A 19,395-nucleotide genomic window follows, 5' to 3' on the forward strand; every position below is an offset into this window, starting at 1 on the left:
AGGCCTGCCCCACCCCAGAGATTCTGGATAGTAAGGCCAGGGTTGGGCCAGATTTCTTACATTTTAACAAGTTTCCAAATGACATGGCTGCTGCCTCTCCTGGGACCACATTCGGAAAACTCTTGTCCAGGTAGCAGGGCCCAAGCCAGCCTCATGGTTTAGCAGTGGGGCAGACCCCAGATTAGAGAATCATCCTCATAAAGGCTCAATCTGCAAAGCACCTACTGTGTCCCAACCCTGGATAAGAGCCTTGCCAAGCTTATGCCATTTCAACTTTCAGCAGTCTTGGGAAAAATTGAATGCTCAAGGGGAAATGAGTCAAATATAGTCTTATATCTGAGATTTCCTTCTGGAGAAAGTGATTTTAGGAGAACTCGATTGCTTTGTAGAGTTAAAGGTATGCTCTCTCTTTTGTTATTAAAAGATAAAAGGAAAAAAGATCAGTGGTTGTCAGGAGTTAGAAGCAAGGGAGGAATGAAGAGCACAGAGGATTTCTAGGGCAGTGAAAATACTCCATATGATACTGTAATGGTGGATACATGTTATTGTGCATTTGTCAAAATCCATAGAATGTACACCACCAAGAATATAAACAAGAATTAATATAAACTATGGACTACAGGTACCTCAACATAGGTTTATCAATTATAATAAATGTGCCACCCTGGTGGGGCATATTGATAATAGGTGAGGCTATACATGTGGAGGGCAGGGGAAATATGGGAAATATCTGTATCTTCCTCTCAATTTTGTTGTGAACCTAAAACTGCTCTAAAAATAGTGTATTAAAAAAAAAGAAAGAAAGAAAAAAAGCAAGCCTGTTAGATTTGCAAGATTTGCACAACAAGATTTCTAATCAGCTAAGTTCACTGTATTTAAACTCTATGATCCTGAATTCAAGTCTGTCACATACTGCAAGTAAGCAGGTTTAGCAACTCAAGTGTATGTGTTCAGAGAGAAAACATTGTACAGATGCCAAGAGGCCCTACAATGGCAAGAAGGGCATGGGCTCAGACAGATAGACAGGGTTCACAGGACTCTGAGCTGATCTCACTGGTGATCTTCCCTCACTCACTTTACATCTGTCCTGAGTCCTCACATACACATATGTATGGACCTATGCCACCAGCCAAGGTCTGGATCACAAAGGACAGAAACTTCCTCCTATGGCTAATTTGGCAGGATGGGGGATGGGGTGACAGTTTAAATGAGCATGGAGTAAGTCACAAAATTCCTAGGATATGGAGGGATGCTGATTCAGGGAACAGACAGAAACTAGGAGAGGCACTGAGGCAACCAAGATTCTGCAAGAGAAACTGCTCATTTGGAGAAGCTACTGTTGGTGCCTCTCCCAGAATGCACTGTAGCCCCAAACACTTGCATTTTGTTCCAAGCCTCTGACCTCTGCCAGCTACCCCAGTGGCTTTGAGCATGAAACATGTTCCAAGATGTAAAGTCCAGGGCTGCCCATCTCCCATCATATGCCTGTTCCAGGGAGCTGAGAATGGGGAAGAGATAAACCTGCAGTCTCCTTAGTAAAAAACCATTTGCATACACTGCTGTCACCAAATGGAGGACAAATTATGAACACATTGGAAACAGAATTTGAAAGGGCTCCTCAGGCTGGAAAGCTGGGCTGACACTAACTGTCATTCTCTGGAGTGAATGTGAAATGCTGAACTGAGATCAAATGATCTCTGACATAGGGCAGGTCTGCAGAGTCAGCTCAAATAGCCTTGATAATAGGTGAGGCTATACATGTGGAGGGCAGGGGAAATATGGGAAATATCTATATCTTCCTCTCAAGGTGGTCATCCATGGACAGATTCAGCAATGTTGGTGTCCTCTCTTGGCCAGACCCTGGAGGCAGGCAGTGCCCAGGAGACCGGCTCCCCTGCCTCTGTCACCTTGACTCTCTCATGCCCAAATATATAAGTCAGATTTCCATGGAGAATTGAGACAATCTGAAATGCTTTCCCAGGGACTTCCAGACTGAATCGGGATCTTGAAAAGATGGCGTGTTGAAAGCACAAAAGGAATTTGGGAAGGCCCAGAGGAGTCCACTCTGACTTCCTCCAGGGACTATCAAGACAAAGGAAACAGGTACAGTCTGCTCAGTGCTTAGAGCCATGATGGCAGGCAGAATAGACGTTGATGTTGTCAACCAATGGTCATTGGTGGCAATTCAGCACCAACAAGAATCCCCAATTTGGGGTGTGGTACAAAAGAAAATTTCATTCAGTGAGAACAACTCAATTGTGAAATAGCACTGCTGCGAAAACAGCATGACTACGGAACAGCTCAATTATGGAGCAGGACAGCTGAGAAACAGTACTACTGTAAGGTAACCCTCAGGCTAGTATCCCCACTCCACTCCTGCAAAACCGCTTCAGTGTTGGCTGGAGAAACACAGCCTTCAGTCATTGATGGAAAGGAAAAGTACAGTCACCAGAGAGCTGGAATGGGAGCTAACATATATAGAGAGAAGTCTCTGCCCCTGGTCCCTGATTGGTCTGTCCTCATGCAAATAAGGACTCCAAAACCTCACAGTGTGATTGGTCCAAAAGGAACTGTTCTGATTGATTAGAATGGAACTGGTCTAATTGGTCCATGAAGATGCTGCTGGGATAATATAGCTTCACGGCCTCCGATTGGATGGGGAAAGTCTCAATCTTATTGGTTGAAATACAATTCCAGGAACTCCTTTATAAGGGCTGGCTCAGCCAGCAGGAACACAATATAGGAAGGCAGTTCAATACAGGAAGCAGGAAGTTCATTACAGGCTTTTCCCTGAAGCATAGCTTGCATGAGAGGCCCCACTTTAGAAACTGCTGCTAGGCTCTGTTTTATGTATGTATGTATGTATGTATGTATGTATGTATGTATGTATGTATGTATTTATTGTTTGGAGCCCAGGAACCCTTCTTGGTAGGCATATTGTTTCTCAGAGTTCACAATGTAAAGAACAATATCTGATGATAGCAGATATTGAACAGCCGGTTAAGAGTATAGAGCCAAGCAGAGGCTGACACATCTGTGAGGAACTTAGCAAAGCACCTGGGAGAGCCCCTGAGCTTTCATGGTTCCAGGATCATTGTTCGTGTGTGGGGAAGGGCAATGGAGGCCCATAGGCTGAGCCCTTTGTGAAAGAATCAACCTACCACCACCCGTCCCCCTCATTCCTTTCTGTGTTTTCCCAGATGCCACAACTGCAAGACAAATGCCTCCTCCATTCCAGGCAGCTCACATATCTTATCTCGCCACCTCTACTTGAGGTAGATGAGCATCAGCTCCACTTACAGATGAGGAAGCAGCTTACCTCTGACACTGGGCACCCCAATGTCTTGTCTCTGCACCACTTCACTCCCTATCTCCAACTTGCTATCTTTTTTTTGAACCCTCTTTTTGCCACTCTAAGTCCCCTGTCTCTCTCCTCCTCCCTTTCTCCATACCTCTGTCACCCTGCAAGGCAGAGGCAGGCCCATGCAGACTCACTTCCTGGGTGGTTGAGGAGAGACCTGGGAGAGGGATTTAAAATATCAACCAATAAAAGATAGACCCACTCCTTAGCAATGTACAGAAAACTTTCTCACAGACTAGACAGAAAAGCATGGAGGCAAGAAGTTTTCTTGTATATCTATTTTACCACCCAAATAAATTGAGATTCCAAAAGGTAAGGAACCTTGTTTGATGACCCCAGAGAGGCCACAGGTGGGGCCTGGACTCTGGGAGCACTCAACATAATGAACCTCATGGTCAGAGTCAGATGAGCCCAGAATGCAGTGTGGGTGCAGCCAGGGCTTGAGTGGCCAGGCAGAGCAGGGTGATCCCTGAGGAATGAGATCTTTGGGAAGCTGCACAGAAGGAGCCTTATGAGGAGCTGGGGATCCAGTGAGGAGCTCCTGTGCAGGGCTGGGCTAGGAACCCACAAAGCTCTCTTGGCTGATCCCTGAGAGCAGCAGAGCTGAAAAGAACATTTCATGAGGATCCCCATGAAAGTTTGGGTCTCTGAGGGAGTGGCCCCTATAAAGCCTGTTACCTCTCTACTTTTTTTATTCCTTTGGGGCTTAGAACTACTGGAGACACAGTGAATGGAAGGGGCTTGGGGTCACAGTGGATGAAGGCCAAGCAGAGTCTGGGCCAAGTGGACTGCCCAGAGCTGAGATTGGAAACTGTCAATCCACTGAGATTCAGGCATCTCTGCCTCCTCTGCAAGTCACAGAATTAACAAAGACAGAGGCAGTGTTTGAGCCCAGAGCCCGGGCCCCTGCCTAGATTCTCTACCTTGGACTGTCTTCCTTGAGGAATGGTTGGAAGTGAGCCCCACCCTAACCAGTTGACCTCCTTCTACCCAGTCTAAGGAGCCAACTGAAACCATTGGACATTGGGGTCCTCTCCTGACAGGACCACCCCACAGGGTCCTCTGCTGCAGCCAGGACTCTTGCTATACTGTGTTCTCCTGTCCTTCTACTACATCTGCACATGGGCAAGACTGGGCTGCTCTGTGTAAGGACCATGGAAGCTCCAGACTGGGGTGAAGGTGGAAGGCTCTGGAGCCCAAGAGCCTGGCTCTGTCACTTGCATGTGCTTGAGCAAATCACCTAACCTCACGTGCCTTGGTGTTCTCATCTGTGAAATAGGGTGATGATAGTACTAGCTCTGAAGGCTGTTGACTTCACAGGCTTGACAGCCTGTGTCATGGTTTATGCAACTCTCGGAGTCCCGGTATGTTTATCAGCACTTGTAGGGAAATGACTCACCTCTTCCAAGGTGGTGGTGAGGGGCATGGGTGTGTCTAGCACATAACCAAAGGTATAGACGTGAGCTCCCTTCCTTAGAAAGGAAAGATGGGAACTGAAAGCCTGGCTTTTCTGGGAAATCCTGCCCAAATCCTTATGTGGCACTGTGCGTGGCTACTGAACTGCAAGCACTTCAAAGGTAGGGATTATGTCTCCTTTTATTGTCTCCTTTACAGTCTATAGTCATTTCAGATCAACTCAATAAAATGAATTTGTTCAAGGAATATTTACTGAGTACCTGATATATGATTCAGGTATCAGGAACAGTCTGGTTTGCCTGCCCTGGACAACTCTTGGAAACAAATCAACAAATAGAAAATTACAGATTGGATTAAGTGCCACTGAAATAAAAAGTGCAGCGATGAGGGAGGGAAAAATGAGTTGGGTGGCTAGGAAGTCCTCTGTGAACCCTAGAGGTTAGGAAGGTCCCAGGAAAGAGAGTCCTTGAGGAAGGGATAAGTGCAAAGGCATTGGGGCCACAATGAGTTTGGTGGGAGAGGCAGAAAAAAGCCCAAGCAGCTGTACCTCAGGGAGCAGAGAGGAAAGTAGGGGGAGATGAACTAGGAGTCCAGGTGTGGGGATAGAGCTAGGGGGCCCTGGAAGCCAGAAGAAGGATGTAGATTATTTTAAGGGCAGTGGGAAGCCACTGAGTTGGGCGCAGAAGGAAGTGGACCTATGAGTCTACTTCAGAGGCTTCTAGGGAGATGGCCAGCAGGTGGAGCAGGGCTGAGGCAATGAGGGTGGTAGGGAAGGGTGGAACTGAAGCATATTTTGGAGGTATATCCAACAGGAAATGCTGATAAATTGGGTGTAGGGCTTTGGAAAATGGAAGAAACTGACTTTTTGCCTGATTAAGTTTAGAGATGAGAGTGCTATTCAGTGAGATGGGAAAAACCCTGGGGAAGGTACTGTTTGAGTGGGCATGGGGCACAAGAATTCAGTTTTAAAATGAGCAGTTTGGGGTGCAGTCCAGCCTCAGGAGATTTAGAGGGTGTGAGAGAAGAGTGCTTGTCCTCTCAAGCTCACAATCAAAGGAAGATAGAGGACTGCGGTGCAAGATCATCAAGCTGGGGTGGCTGCATGGGAGGCCTGAGCTGAAGCTGTTCTGTGAGCATGCATCTGTGTCCAGGCCTGAGCACAGGGAAAAGAGAGAAGGGACAATAGACTCAGCCCTAGGGTGCTTAGGGCTCTGTCTTGTCTGACTCTAGCCTCATGCACCAGGCCTTTGGCCTCTCACCTTCTCACATTGCTCATTCCCACCAGCTTGTCTCATATCTTGCCATGTCTGTTCGGGGAACGTCCCTGTCCTGCACACTCCCTGGTTCCTCGTCTCCCCTGTGTCACAACAATCTTCTTTTCAGTGTCTAGGCTCAACTCAAACCTCACCTTTAAGAAGCAACTTTGTAGATCCCTGGGTAGGGTTCCTCTGCCTTGGTACATGGGAGCCTGGGTGCATCTGTTTAGAGCTGATTTCTTGCCTGGGTGCAGGGTTAGGTTGGGTTGTGAACACGCTGAGCCCTGGGTCCCAAGAACAGGGTTCCATGTCTGCTGCCAGGGGTAGTGAGTGGATGTAGCCTTTTCTGAGGCCACAGCCAGTGAACACTTTTCTCAGTAAGAGAGCACTGGGAGTGGCTTTCTTTGCTCCAAGAATTAGCAATCTTGTCTTTAATGAGCCCTAACCCCACTACCTGAGGAGGTCTCAGTGCTTATAGGTCCTTAGAAATCCTGTTTAGACAGAGCAGGTGCCCTTGTGGGCAAAGGAAGGTTGGCTCCTAGGAGGAAGGAGGGGCCATGTCAGAGAAACACTGGAGCTTATTCTTATGTTATCCTTTTATATACAAGTAATTGCACAAGTCTCGCAATCCTATGGATGGATCACAGTACTGAGGCCTGGAGAAGATGCACAGGACTCCAGGCAAATCTGTGTATGGCATGCTGGGTCAGGGCCCAATTATACCAGTCACATCCTGACTTGGGACAGGTGAAGTTTTTCCTAAGGACTGATGTGGGGCAGGTCATCTGCTTTTGCCCTCAGGAGCTCCCAGTCACTGGAGGAGACAAGCACTGTGTACGGTGTGGGCCAGCTTCCTGGTGCAGGTGACTTGCACCCACACACACAATGAGACACAGACATGCACAGTATGAACACAAGCAGGGCACACACACCCTTCCCCAAAGCCCTGGCCTGCACATTCAGCATTTCCTGGTCTCTAGTAATCTAGCTCTGAATGGAGCCTCTGTGTACTCCTGGTGGGAAAGTAGCCTCTGGGGCCTTCTGCCCTCTATCCTGCAGTCAGTCAGACCCTCTGGAGGGAAGGCAACCAGTGTTTCTAACACGCTTCTGCTGAGGGACTTTCCGTACCTCCCTACCTGGGAGGAAACCACACTTCTCCAAGAAGGAGCAGGCTTAGTCCCCAGGTCCAGCTTTCCAGTGGTGGGACTATGAGCTTGGGGATCTTCAAGCAGGAGAGCATTGCAGGAAGGACCCTCAGTGGTGTCACATCCCACATAAACCTGCCATTGAAAGTGCCTTGGCCCTACAGCAGGACTGAGACACATTTCTCCCATGACTGAGAACTGGAGCTTGGGGAGATGGCCCAGGTACATGGCCTCCTTTGGCAGAATGTTCACTGGACTCTTTACACCTGCCACACCCCAACTCCCCAGAGGAGCCAGGACAGGGCTGACTTGGAAATGGACTAAACTGTAGTGTTTTGAGTCCAGAGAAGCAGACAATTCAGCAATAATGTGACCAACTCAGTGAATTAACAATTCTCTTCCATTTCTCCCCCCAAGCCTGAAAAAAAACTCAAGGGGAGGCTTGAGGGAAGAGATGAGAGAAGGTTGTTTGTTAATGTACTGAGCTGGTCACATTATTACTGAGGTCATGACTCATGAAGCATGTTCTGCACAAGGCAAAGAAAAGTATCTAGAGTCTCTGGCCAACACCATAGATAGTTTATTAGACAGGAAAAGAAAAGAGAAAGAAAGGGAGAAAAGAAGAAGAAAGAACCATTTAGGAACAACGGGAACCATTTTTTTCTTTCTTTGCCGTTGGAACCCTGAAGCTAGCAGTAGAGTGGGCTTGTCTCAGAGAGGTCCTCCCAGCTTAGGGTTCTGGCCACAACCCTCCTGGGAAAACACCCCGAGGGGGTCAGTACTGTGGAGGTGGGGAAGTGAGAGAGTGAGACCAAGCCCTGGTTGAGGAAGAGCCCAGAAGCCTGGACAGGGCTGAGGAAAGGCTTCTGGAGGATGAGCTGGGATGTGGAGGGAGTTATGTACCTCCTCAGGGCACACCCCAATGAAAGACAAGGGTAGAGATATAGGGGTCTGCTAGAACTTAGGCATGAGAGACCCTCACTCACAGCTCCTCCTCCCTAATCCACCTCCTCCTTGCACCTTCCCGTCCTCCACTCCTGCACTTCAACCATCCCTCATGTGCTGAGATTAATTCTTCTGTCCTCATCTGTGATTACCCTGTTGCCTCCCCTGAACTCCTGGAGCAGGAGCAGTGTGTGCTGCTGCTGCAGGAGCTTGTATCACAGCTAGGCATCACTTTTCTCAGTTCAAGGACACAGCTGACTTCAGCAGGGAGGGAAGGTTACAATCAGTTGAACAGAAGATATGTGTGCAGGACCATCAGTAGGCACTTCTGGGACCTTGCCTTTGAGCCAAGGTATGCATGTGATGAGGAACCAGTGATTTTAGAATTCTGAGTCAACCCTGGATGGGGATACGAATTTGGAGCAGCTCCAGTTTAGTCCATTTGTGGGGTTGGGGCCTAAGCTGGAGGAGGCCTTGAAGGACTAGAGCGAGGGGCAAGCCCCAGGCCACAGGCAAGTTCAGGGAGATGGCAGCATAGGAAAAAGACCCCAATCTGGTGCTGGCATGGCCCCTGGAGAAAACATCAGATTTCCAGCTTCACAGGAGAAGAATCAGAGCAGCTGAAATAGGAGCAGCAGGCAAAGTCCCAGCAGGCAAAGTCCCAGCAGCCTGGGAGATTACTTGGGGCTGAGTTGCGCCAGCCTGGGGGCCAGACTGGGCAGGAGGGGACAGCTTGGGCTGGAAGGCGCCAGTCTCCGGGGTGATGCTGAGCCTGACTGCCTGGTCTCAAAGAGAGAGGCCAGAATGGGCTTTTGTGTGTAACAGATGGGAGTGTGTGTTCCCAGGCCTGATAGGGAGGAAGCGGTGGAGAGAGGAGATGACTGCAGGAATGAAAGGGGGCCATAAAACATGTCAAACATGCCCACCTAGTTCCCTCACTAGGCAACAAATAGCTTTTATTTCAGACCCAGTAGGCCAGGAGGCTGCATGCTCTGAATAGGGGCCCGGCTAGGGTCTTAGGGGCCTGAGAGAAGCGTCTATTCAGGGTCAAGAAGGCTCAGCCTGTGCCTTTCTGCATGGAAAAGGGCTGTAGACACATTTGCAGGCCAAAGAGTGCTGTTCGCATGGCAGGGTCTTCTTCCTCCTCCATGAGGCCAGAACGTTCAGGTTCAGTCAGAGGAAGAACAAACCAGAGTCAGAAACCTAAGTTCTCTGAGCTGCAGCCTCACCTCTCACAGTGGGTCTGCCCAGCCTGTGAATTCTGGCTCCTGTCTCAGGAGCAGGCTTGGCCTGAAAGGAGTTTCATTTGCCTGGGAGTGAAGTGACCCCTGGGTATAGCCCTCCCTCTGTGCATGGCCCAGGCCTCACCTTGACTGTGCTGCAGGGTAGGCTGCCCAGGGTAAAGCCCCTGGCTGACAGGTGGATAGTATGAGACCAGATTCTTCTTTGAAGGGGACCTTGCAATGTGGAGGGTCCATGCACTCTGGGCCTTGCACCCACACAGACATGCTTTCTGAAAAGAGAGGCTGAGAATCCTGGGGGAGGAGGACAGCTCAGAAATTTCTAGGATTTAACTCAGACCCAAGCAAAGGGCTGGTGTTCTGCAGCACTGTGTGTCTGTCCCCAGTCCTGCCTCCATCCTAGGCTACACCAGAAGCTGACTATGAACTGCACAATGCCATGCAAACACTTGGCCTTTCCCTGAAGGCCAACCCTGGAGGCCAACCCTAGAGACCCATGGGTAGGTGCCAAAGCCAGAGTAACCACAGCACTGTCCACTCACAATACCTTTAATATCTTCACTGCAGCCCCACTACACAGAAGGCTTTGAACACTCTGCCCCACTTAGTCCCCATGGCTCATGCCAGCAGCAGCACAGATATTGGATCCATATGGCTGGGAGCCAGACCAAAGCCGCTCTCAGCAACAGGGCACACGGACTAATCTGCTCATAATTCAGGCTGTGTCTGGCTGCTGGCCACCACAATCTTGTGCTCGTATAAAACACCTTTACAGAGGAGCAAAGTGTGTGTGTGCATGCATGCACGAGCAAGCGAGAGAGAGAGAGAGAGAGAGAGAGAGAGAGAGGGAGAGATTCCTGCTTACACATGAAATAGTGGAGCTCAAGCAGAACAAAAAGGATGAGTGAGGATTCATCAGTGGGTATTTCAGAGTCTTGGTGACTCATCTTTCCATGCAAAGCAGGAAACTGAGAAGAGATTTAGAAGTTTCTGAACAGTGGGCATTTGTGTTCATGAATCAATTCTCTTACACAGAAAAAAGTCCCAATTTTCAAAAAAAAAGCAGTTAAGTAGCAGTTTAAGCTGTGTTCATAAGAACCTTTAGGTTTTATATGAAGAAATGATCCAGGTGGTCATGCTATGGGCTGCTCAGGATATCCTGTCCAGGGTGTGTGCAGGCCCCAGCTGGCGGCCTTGGGGTCTAGGTCTCATAGACACAGGACTACCTGGTATCCTTTTAACAGGCACTCTCCCAGTGTCCAGACTCACAGAGTAGGCACTTTATCTACATCAATAACCCATTTCACAGATGAGGAAATGAAAGCTCAGATGTCATGATTTCCCAGTTATCCCCTCAGTGTGGAAGTAGCAGAGTCAAAATTTGATCCCAGGTCTGGTTGGCTTTCTACTGCATGAAGAGGGGTTGGGGATGTAATGAACCCACTGGATTCATGAGGGGGTCACTGGGGATGCAGCCAAGTCACAGGGGCCTGGCAGGGCCTTAGTGTGCATGAGGGAGAGGGTGAGCAGCAGCGCTGACCTGTCAGAAGAAAGGACAAGGGAACGTTCCCTTAGCCCTTGCCATTGGAAAGTCTGTCAGACGGAGCAGGATGGCGGTTGCGGGGGTCGGGGGTTGAGGGGGACTGCAGTGTAAGACTAGTGTGTGCTTCCTACCCTGAGTCTCCTGTGGTCTTGGGAAAGTTCCAACCTCTATGGGCATCAAGTTTCTCACCTGGGAACTGGGGCCACAGAAGTTCCCTTGAGGTGCAGAGTGAATGAACATATGAGGAAATGAACATGAAACAGGGCACCCTGGGCTGCTCAGCTTAGTTGCTGCTCCAATATTGTGCTTTGATGGTTGTCCATTGTTGCTGGCTGGCCAGCTGTCAAAGTCCATGCAGCCAGAGAGCAGCAGTATGACCGAGGCCAGTGTGACCCCAAAGGCCATACTTGGTGCCAGAGAGACCGATAGGAGTGAGACCTGGCTCGAGTACTGGGGCATTTCTAGGCAGAGGCAGCAGACATGGGCACAGTGCTAAGTTAGGCTATGATGGCTTCACCCACAGATGGTGTTGTCTGGGAATGAGGTAGGTGACAGCAAGGAGCTCCATCCCACAGGAGTACTGTCAGTCCTGCACAGGCAGGCTGCAGAGACAATGGCGACAAAAAGCGAGATGGCCAAAAAGGATTATTTCTGGTCCCTAAATGGTCAGACCCCAACTTCTTCCAGTACAGAATTGCCCAAACAGCTTGCACCCCAAAATCTCCAATATGATTGTCTATGAATTCTTGCTAAAGTGTCAGCAAGTAGCCTCAAGGCCATCCCCAACTCCTAATTACCTCCTCCCACCCTCATGAGCAGCTGCATTCTCCAGGGAGCAGTCTCTACACCTTTCTAGGCAGATTCCAATGGGACTAACTGGATGTAGGAGCTGGCCTGGCCATCCCTTCCTGGCCTCTCCCTTCCTGGCTCTCTTGCCCCAGAGAGTAAATTCACTCTTTAATACCACCCCCAAACTCAGTGTACCCACCTGGAGCTATCTAAGCATCCAATGATGCCATAGGTTAACAAGGCACCTGGGAATGTGTGGTGGGGGTGGGACATTTTCAGACACTGATCCAGCCTGGGAGGATACCATGAAGGTGCTATTCCAGCCGTTTTGCCCCAAAAAGTATAGGGTGCATTTTCCCCACATAAAGCAGTTCTCTTGTGACGCCAGCTGGGCATCAATTTAATTCAATTCTTACACTACTTACCTAAATTCTGGTCCCATCATTTAAGGGCTCTGTACCACATGATTGTTCCCCCCACTTCAGATGACAATCCCAGGTCGAAGTTGTCCCTATTATTCTTGACCTATTGGTTATAAATTGGATTCCTACAACTCTCTCCTTGGGTTAGATGATTTGTTAGATAATTAGATTATTAGATAATTTGCTCATAGAACTCAGGAAAGCACTGTGTTTACCAGTTAATTATAAAGGATGTAATAAAGAATAAAATAAGGAGCCAAATGAAGTAGGATGAGGTCTGGGGAAGGGTTAAGAGTGTCCATGCTTTCTGTGGGGGTGGCACTCTCCCAGTACCTCCATGTGTCCACCAACCTAGAAGTTCTCTGAACCCTGTATTTGGGGGATTTTTATGGAGCAATATTGATTATTAATTCCATTTCCAGCCCCTTTCCCCTCTTCGAATAATAGAGATTGGGTCTGAAAGTCCCAAACTTCTAAGCATGGCTTGGTCTTTCTGGTAACCAGTCCTCATCCAGGAGCCTACCGAGAGTTGCCTCATTAGGGATTTAAGAGCTCTGTGTCAGATATTCTTATTACTTAGGAAATTTACAAAAGTCTCAGGACTCTGTGTCAGGAACTGGGGGCAGATCTCTTAATCGCTTTTCCCTCACTTCCCACATCCATACACTGGGAACAGTGACACCCTTTCTGAAGCTACTATAGCCCCTGAAGACATGATGTATATGGTGCAGAGCCTGGTGGAGCCTGCTGGTTGCCTTCCCGATCTCTACCTTTTCTGCCTCCCTGGGGCAGGTCCAGGGCCCAAGGCTGGACTCTAGGAGGGAAAGATTCGTTGGGCACCATGGTTGTGCCCTCAGTGGTGCTCAGGAATCTGACCCAGTCCTCAGGAGCTGCTGATGGCCACCCAGGAATGTCCAATGGCTACCTTTCTGGGTGCCAAGTCTGGCTCTGCAGGCAGAGAGAGGCTCCCACCCTGGGGCATAGAGCTCGCTGCTTCAGCGTGATAGCTGAGAGCTAACATGCACAGAGGCCTTCGATTGTGGCTAAAGGCAGAAGGAGGCAATGGGGCCAGGAAGAGGGGAGGCCAGTGAGAAAAGCAGGGTGGGGGATGTCTTGACTCTCCTTGGAGGGAGACCCAAGTTTTGACAAGGGTAATAGGGTAATCCAAGTGAGGAGACCTGAGTACAGGGAGCCTGGGTTGGGGTGAAGAAATACAGATACGAAAAGATGCCACGCGCCCACCCCTGCCTACTGGATGCTGACCAGTGCACAGCACTAAGGGTGACCGGGGCCACAAGAACCATTTGTATTTAATAGTCACAAGAGATGTTTTATGGAGGATAAGGAAACATGGCACAGTGAGAGATGTCCCCAGATCTCTCCCCTTGAAACAACAATAAAGTGAACATCTAAAACTCAACAAAAAACACCCAAACTGCACACCATTATGTCTGAGCATGGGATCTGCGCTTAAGAGTTACCACAGGATTTATACAAAGCAGGGATCCAAGAGGCTTAGACACCACCTACTGGGAACTAAAAGAAAAGCGCCTTCTTTGCAACAAGTTAAAGAGAGACCTTTAAATAATAAATCTTCTTTCTAAAAAACAACAGAATACACTTCCATTAATGCCCAGGCGGAGAAACAGTTCGTTAAACACCATGAACAACCAAGGGGACAAGGTATCTCAGAAATAAATGGAAAAATCTCCAGAAAATAAGCTTACAGACATAGAAATAAGCAACTTAAATAACAGAGAATTCGGGATGGTACTTCTGAAAAAACTCAGTGAGTTCCAAAACGAGTCATAGCGACAATTTCAGGAATTGAAAAAATACCTAGATGAGCAGAGCAAGGTGATTGAAACTCTCATGAAGAACGTAATATTTTTCTGGAGATAAAAAACACACTGCAAGAGTTGAAATCTAGAAATAAATAAGAAATAAGAAGAGAGAAACCAAAGAACTATAATGAAAAATAATGAAAGAGAAATTCAAGAAAAATAATATATGAAAAATAATGAAAGAGAAATTCAAGAACTAGCTGAAACCATCAGGAGAGGAAATATAAGAATAATGGATATTATCAAAGGCAAAGAAAAGGAGCAGGAACTTGAAAGCATTTTCAGACAAATAGTGGACGAGAATTTCCCAAGTCTAAAGAATGAGCTGGAGCTTGGAATTAAAGAAGTCAACAGAACACCCAATTATCTCAACCCAAAAAGGCCTTCACCATGACACATTGTATTAAAGTTATCAAAAAACAATGACAAAGAGAGAATTCTCAAGGTAGCCAGGGAGAAAAACGGTAACTTATAAAGGTAAACTCATTAGATTATCATCAGACTTCTCAGCACAGACCTTACAAACCAGAAAGGAATGGAATCAAATATTTAAACTATTAAGTGAAAGGAACTACCAGCCTAGAATAATGTATCCAGCTAAGCTCTCCTTTAGATATGAAGGAGAAATTAAGACCTTTTCAGACATATAAAAACTGAGGAAATTCTCCACTATGAGGCCTGCACTACAGAAAATACTGAAAGGGCTCAGTTCACCTAAAACAAAATGACAAAAAATGCATAATTAGGAGTTAAGTGACTATCAGGCAAACAGAAGCATAGGTGTGCAACCCTTACTAAGAACAGGGCATTATAAGCTTAAATAATAATAAGAGAATTGTTATAACAAGATAGTAATGAAAGTTCAGCATACATAGTGACAAATTGAGACAACGATGACTGAAAAGGGGGGATTCAAAGATCTAAATTTGCAAAGTGGAATGGAGATAAGGCACGCGCAGAAGAAAATGGATAACTGTATATATACATAACTATCCTTTTTGTATTCGTAATGGTAACCACACATCAAAGATTTAGAACCAAAGTATATAACATAAAACAAGAAGAACAAGAGGTAAAACCCACAAAAGCCAACCAAAATAAAGAAAAAAGAAACACAGGGACAAGGAAGCAATGGAAACACCGAGCTATCAGAAAGCAAAACATAAAATGGCTATAAAAAGACCTCATATTTCAATAATCACCCTAACGTAAATGGACTGAACTCACCAATAAAAAGGCACAGAGTTGCAGAATGGATCAAAAAACAAAACTCAACCATATGCTGCCTCCAGGAGATACATCTCAGCTCCAAAGATAAATATAGACTCAAAGAGAAAGGGAGGAAAATGATATTTCAAGCTAATGGCATTCAGAGAAAACCGGGAGTAGTGATACTAATATTAGATGAAATAGACTTCAAAATAAAAAAGGTAAAGAAAGATATTGAGGGACACTTCATAATGATAAAAGGAATCATGCACCAAGAAGACATAACACTTATTAATAACTATGGTACCGATCAGGGAGCCCTGAAATATGTAAAGTAATTACTAACAGAGCTAAAGGGAGAAACAGACCAAAACACTATCATCGTAGGAGACCTAAATACCTCACTGTCAGATATGGACAGATCATCCAAACAGAAAATCAATAAGGAAATAACATCCTTAAATGACACATTAGACCAATTGGACAAAATTGACATTTACAGAGCCTTTCAACCCAAAATAGCTGCTTATACATTCTTCTCTAGTGCACATGAAACATTCTCAAGAATCGACCACAGAGATAGTCTCAAAAAATATAAGAGGGTTGAAATCATACCAACCATGTTCTCTGATCATAATGCTTTGAAACTAGAGATCAACTCCAAAAAGATATCAGGAAGAACCACAAATAATGGAGATTAAACAACATACTACTGAAGAATAACTGAGTCAGAGAAGAAATAAAAAAAGAGATCAAGAGATACATAGAAACAAATGATAATGATAGTACAACATATCAAAATTTTGGGACATGGCAAAAGCAGTCATAAGAGGAAAATTCATATCATTACAGGTCTATCTCCAAAAATAAGAACGAGCCGAAATAAACAACCTAACACTTCATCTTAAAAACAAGAAAAAGAAGAACAAATGAAGACTAAAGTCAGCAGAAGGAAAGAAATAATCAAAATTAAGCATAAAAAAATGAAACTGAAAACATTAAAACAATAGAGCAACAAAGAACTGGTTCTTTGAGAAGCTTAATAAAATTGACAAACCCTTGGCTAAACTCACTAATGAAAAAAGGAAAAGACATAAACAAACAAATCAGGGATGAAAGAGGGGAAATAACGATAGACGCCACAGAAATACAAAAGATCATACAAGAAAACTGTAAAAAGTATATAACAACAAATTTAATAACCTAGAAGAAATGGACCAGTACTTCTAAAAATACAACCTTCCTAGACTGAATCAAGAAGAACTGAAAAATCTAAATAGACTGATCAGCAGTATGGAAATTGAAACAATTATCAAAAACCTACCAAAAAGTAAAAGTCCAAGACCAGATGGCTTTACCAGTGAAATCTACCAAACATTCAAAGATTTAATACCCATTCCCCTCAAACTCTTCCAAAAAATCGAAGAGGAGGCAATACTTCCCAACTCATTTTTTGAGGCCAATATTACCCTGATACCAAAACCTGGTAAAAATAAAATAAGAAAACTACAGACCAATATCTCTCATGAACACAGATGCAAAAATCCTAAGTAATATAGTAGCATCTGAATACACAAACATATTAAAAAGACTATACACCACAATCAAGTAGACTTCATCCCAGGGGCACAGGGATGGTTCGATGTACGCAAATCGATTGATGTGATACACCACATAAGCAAATTAAAAAATAAGAATCATACGATCATATCAATAGATGCAGAAAAACCTTCGACAAGATACAGCATCCATTCATGATCAAAACACTTAACAAAATTGATATAAAAGGAAAATATCTTAACGAAATAAAGGCTATATATGACAAACCTTCAGCCAACATTATATTTAATGGTGAAAAACTAAAAACCTCCCCTCTAAGATCAGGAACAAGGCAAGGCTGTCCATTATTGTTATATTCAATATAACATTGGAGGTCCTAGCAAGTGCAATGATATGAGAAAAATATAAAAGGCATCCAAATAGGAAATGAAGAAGTTAAACTGTCACTATTTGCAGATGACATGATTCTCTATATATAAAACCCTGAAGACTTCACAAGAACACTACTAGAAGCAATAAGCAAATACAGTAAATTTTCTGGATACTAAATCCATAGCGTTCCTATACTCAAACAATGAAGTGTCAGGAAAAGAAGTGGAAAAAAATAATTCCTTTTGCAATCACAACAAAAAGAACAAAATCCCTAGAAATAAATTTAACGAAACAAGTGAAGGACCTATATAATGAAAACTATAAGACCCTATTAAAAGAAATCAAAGAAGATACAAAGAAATGGAAAGATATTCCATGTGCTTGGATTGGAAAAATCAACATAGGTAAAATGACCTTATACCTAAAGCATTATATAGATTTAATGCAATCCCCATCAACATCCCACTGGCATTTTTTAAAGAAATAGAACAAAAAATCATCGGATTTGTATGGAAGCACAAAAGACCTCAAATTGCCAAAGCCATGCTGAGAATACAGAACAAAATTGGAGGCATCACTCTGTCTGACTTAAAATTATACTATAAAGCAACAGTCATCAAAATGGCATGGTATTGGCAGAAAAACGGACACACGGACCAGTAGAACAGAATTGAGAGTCCAAAAGTAAACCCATATGTATATGGGCAAATAATTGTCAACAAAAAAAGCCAAAAATATACAGTGGAGAAAGGAAAGCATCTTCAATAAATGGTGCTGAGAAAACTGGAAAGCCTCTTGCAAAAGAATGAAACTAGACTGTTATCTATCACCACACACCAAAATTAACTCAAAATGGATTAAGGACCTGAATATAAAACCTGAGACAATAAGATGTGTGAAAGAAAACAAAAGAACTAAACTCATGGACCTTGGAGTTAAAGAAGATTTTATGAATTTGACCTCAAGTGCAAAGGAAGTAAAAGCTAAAATAAATGAATGGGACTACATCAAACGAAAAAGCTTCAGCTCAGCAAAAGAAACCGTCAACAAGGTAGAGACAAACATCAGAATGGGAAAATATATTTACAAGCAATGCCTCAATAGAGGCCTAATATCCAAAATATACAAAGAACTCATACAAATCAATAACAACAACAAAAAATCCCAAATGATCCAATCAAAAAATGGGCAGAGGATCTGAACAGACACTTCTCCCTAGAGGACATACAAATGGACAAGAAAAATGAAAAGATGCTCAACATCACTAGCTATTAGGGAAATGCTATTCAAATCCACAATGAGATACCATCTCATACCTATTAGAATAGCTGTTATCAACAGGACAAGCAATAACAAGAGGATGCGGAGAAAAAGGAACCCTCATACACTGCTGGTGGGACTGCAAATTAGTACAGACACTATAGAAAACAGTATGGAAGTTCCTCAAAAATCTAACAATTGAACTACCGTATGATTCAGCAATCCCTCTACTGGGTATTTACCCTAAAGACTTGAAAACTCATATCCAAAAAGATATTTGCACACCGATGTTATTCAGCAGCATTATTCACGGTGGCCAGGACATGGAAGCAACAGAAGTGTCGTATGATAGGTGATTGGATAAAGAAGCTGTGGTACATATATGCAATGGAATATTACTCAGTCATAAGAAGAGATGAAATACTACCATTTGTGATAACATGGACAGACCTCAAGATAATCATGCTAAGCAAAATAAGCCAGACAGAAAAAGTTGAAAATCACATGATATCACTTATATGTGAGATATAAACCTAAAGCAATAAATGAACAGGACAAACAAACAGAGACTCATGGTAATGGACAATAGACTAGTGGTTACCAGAGAGTAGTGGGGAAGTGGGTGGGGAAAGGTAAACAGGGTAAAGGGAGTCAAATATGTGGTGACAGAAAGAAATATAACTACGGGAGATGAATGCACAGTGTAAATATATATATATATATATATATGCCTTGCCGATAAAGAATACAGCTGAAACGCATTGGATTTCACTAACCAATGTCACCATAAAAATTAAATAAATAAACAAATAAAATTGTTTAAAAAAAACAGATATAAAGAATGATAATAAGTACATTCTTATCAACCAGTACCTCAGATAGAAAAAAATTAAGTGCTCCAACCAAAAGATAGAGTGGCGTAATGGATAAGAAAATAAGATCCGTACAAATGCTGCCTACAAGAGACTCACTTCAGATTAAAAGACACACACAGACTAAAAGGAAAGGAATAGAAAAAGATATTGCTTTGAT

Source organism: Pteropus vampyrus, unplaced genomic scaffold, assembly GCF_000151845.1.
Source record: "Pteropus vampyrus isolate Shadow unplaced genomic scaffold, Pvam_2.0 Scaffold137, whole genome shotgun sequence".
In the NCBI taxonomy this organism is placed as follows: Eukaryota; Metazoa; Chordata; class Mammalia; order Chiroptera; family Pteropodidae; genus Pteropus; species Pteropus vampyrus.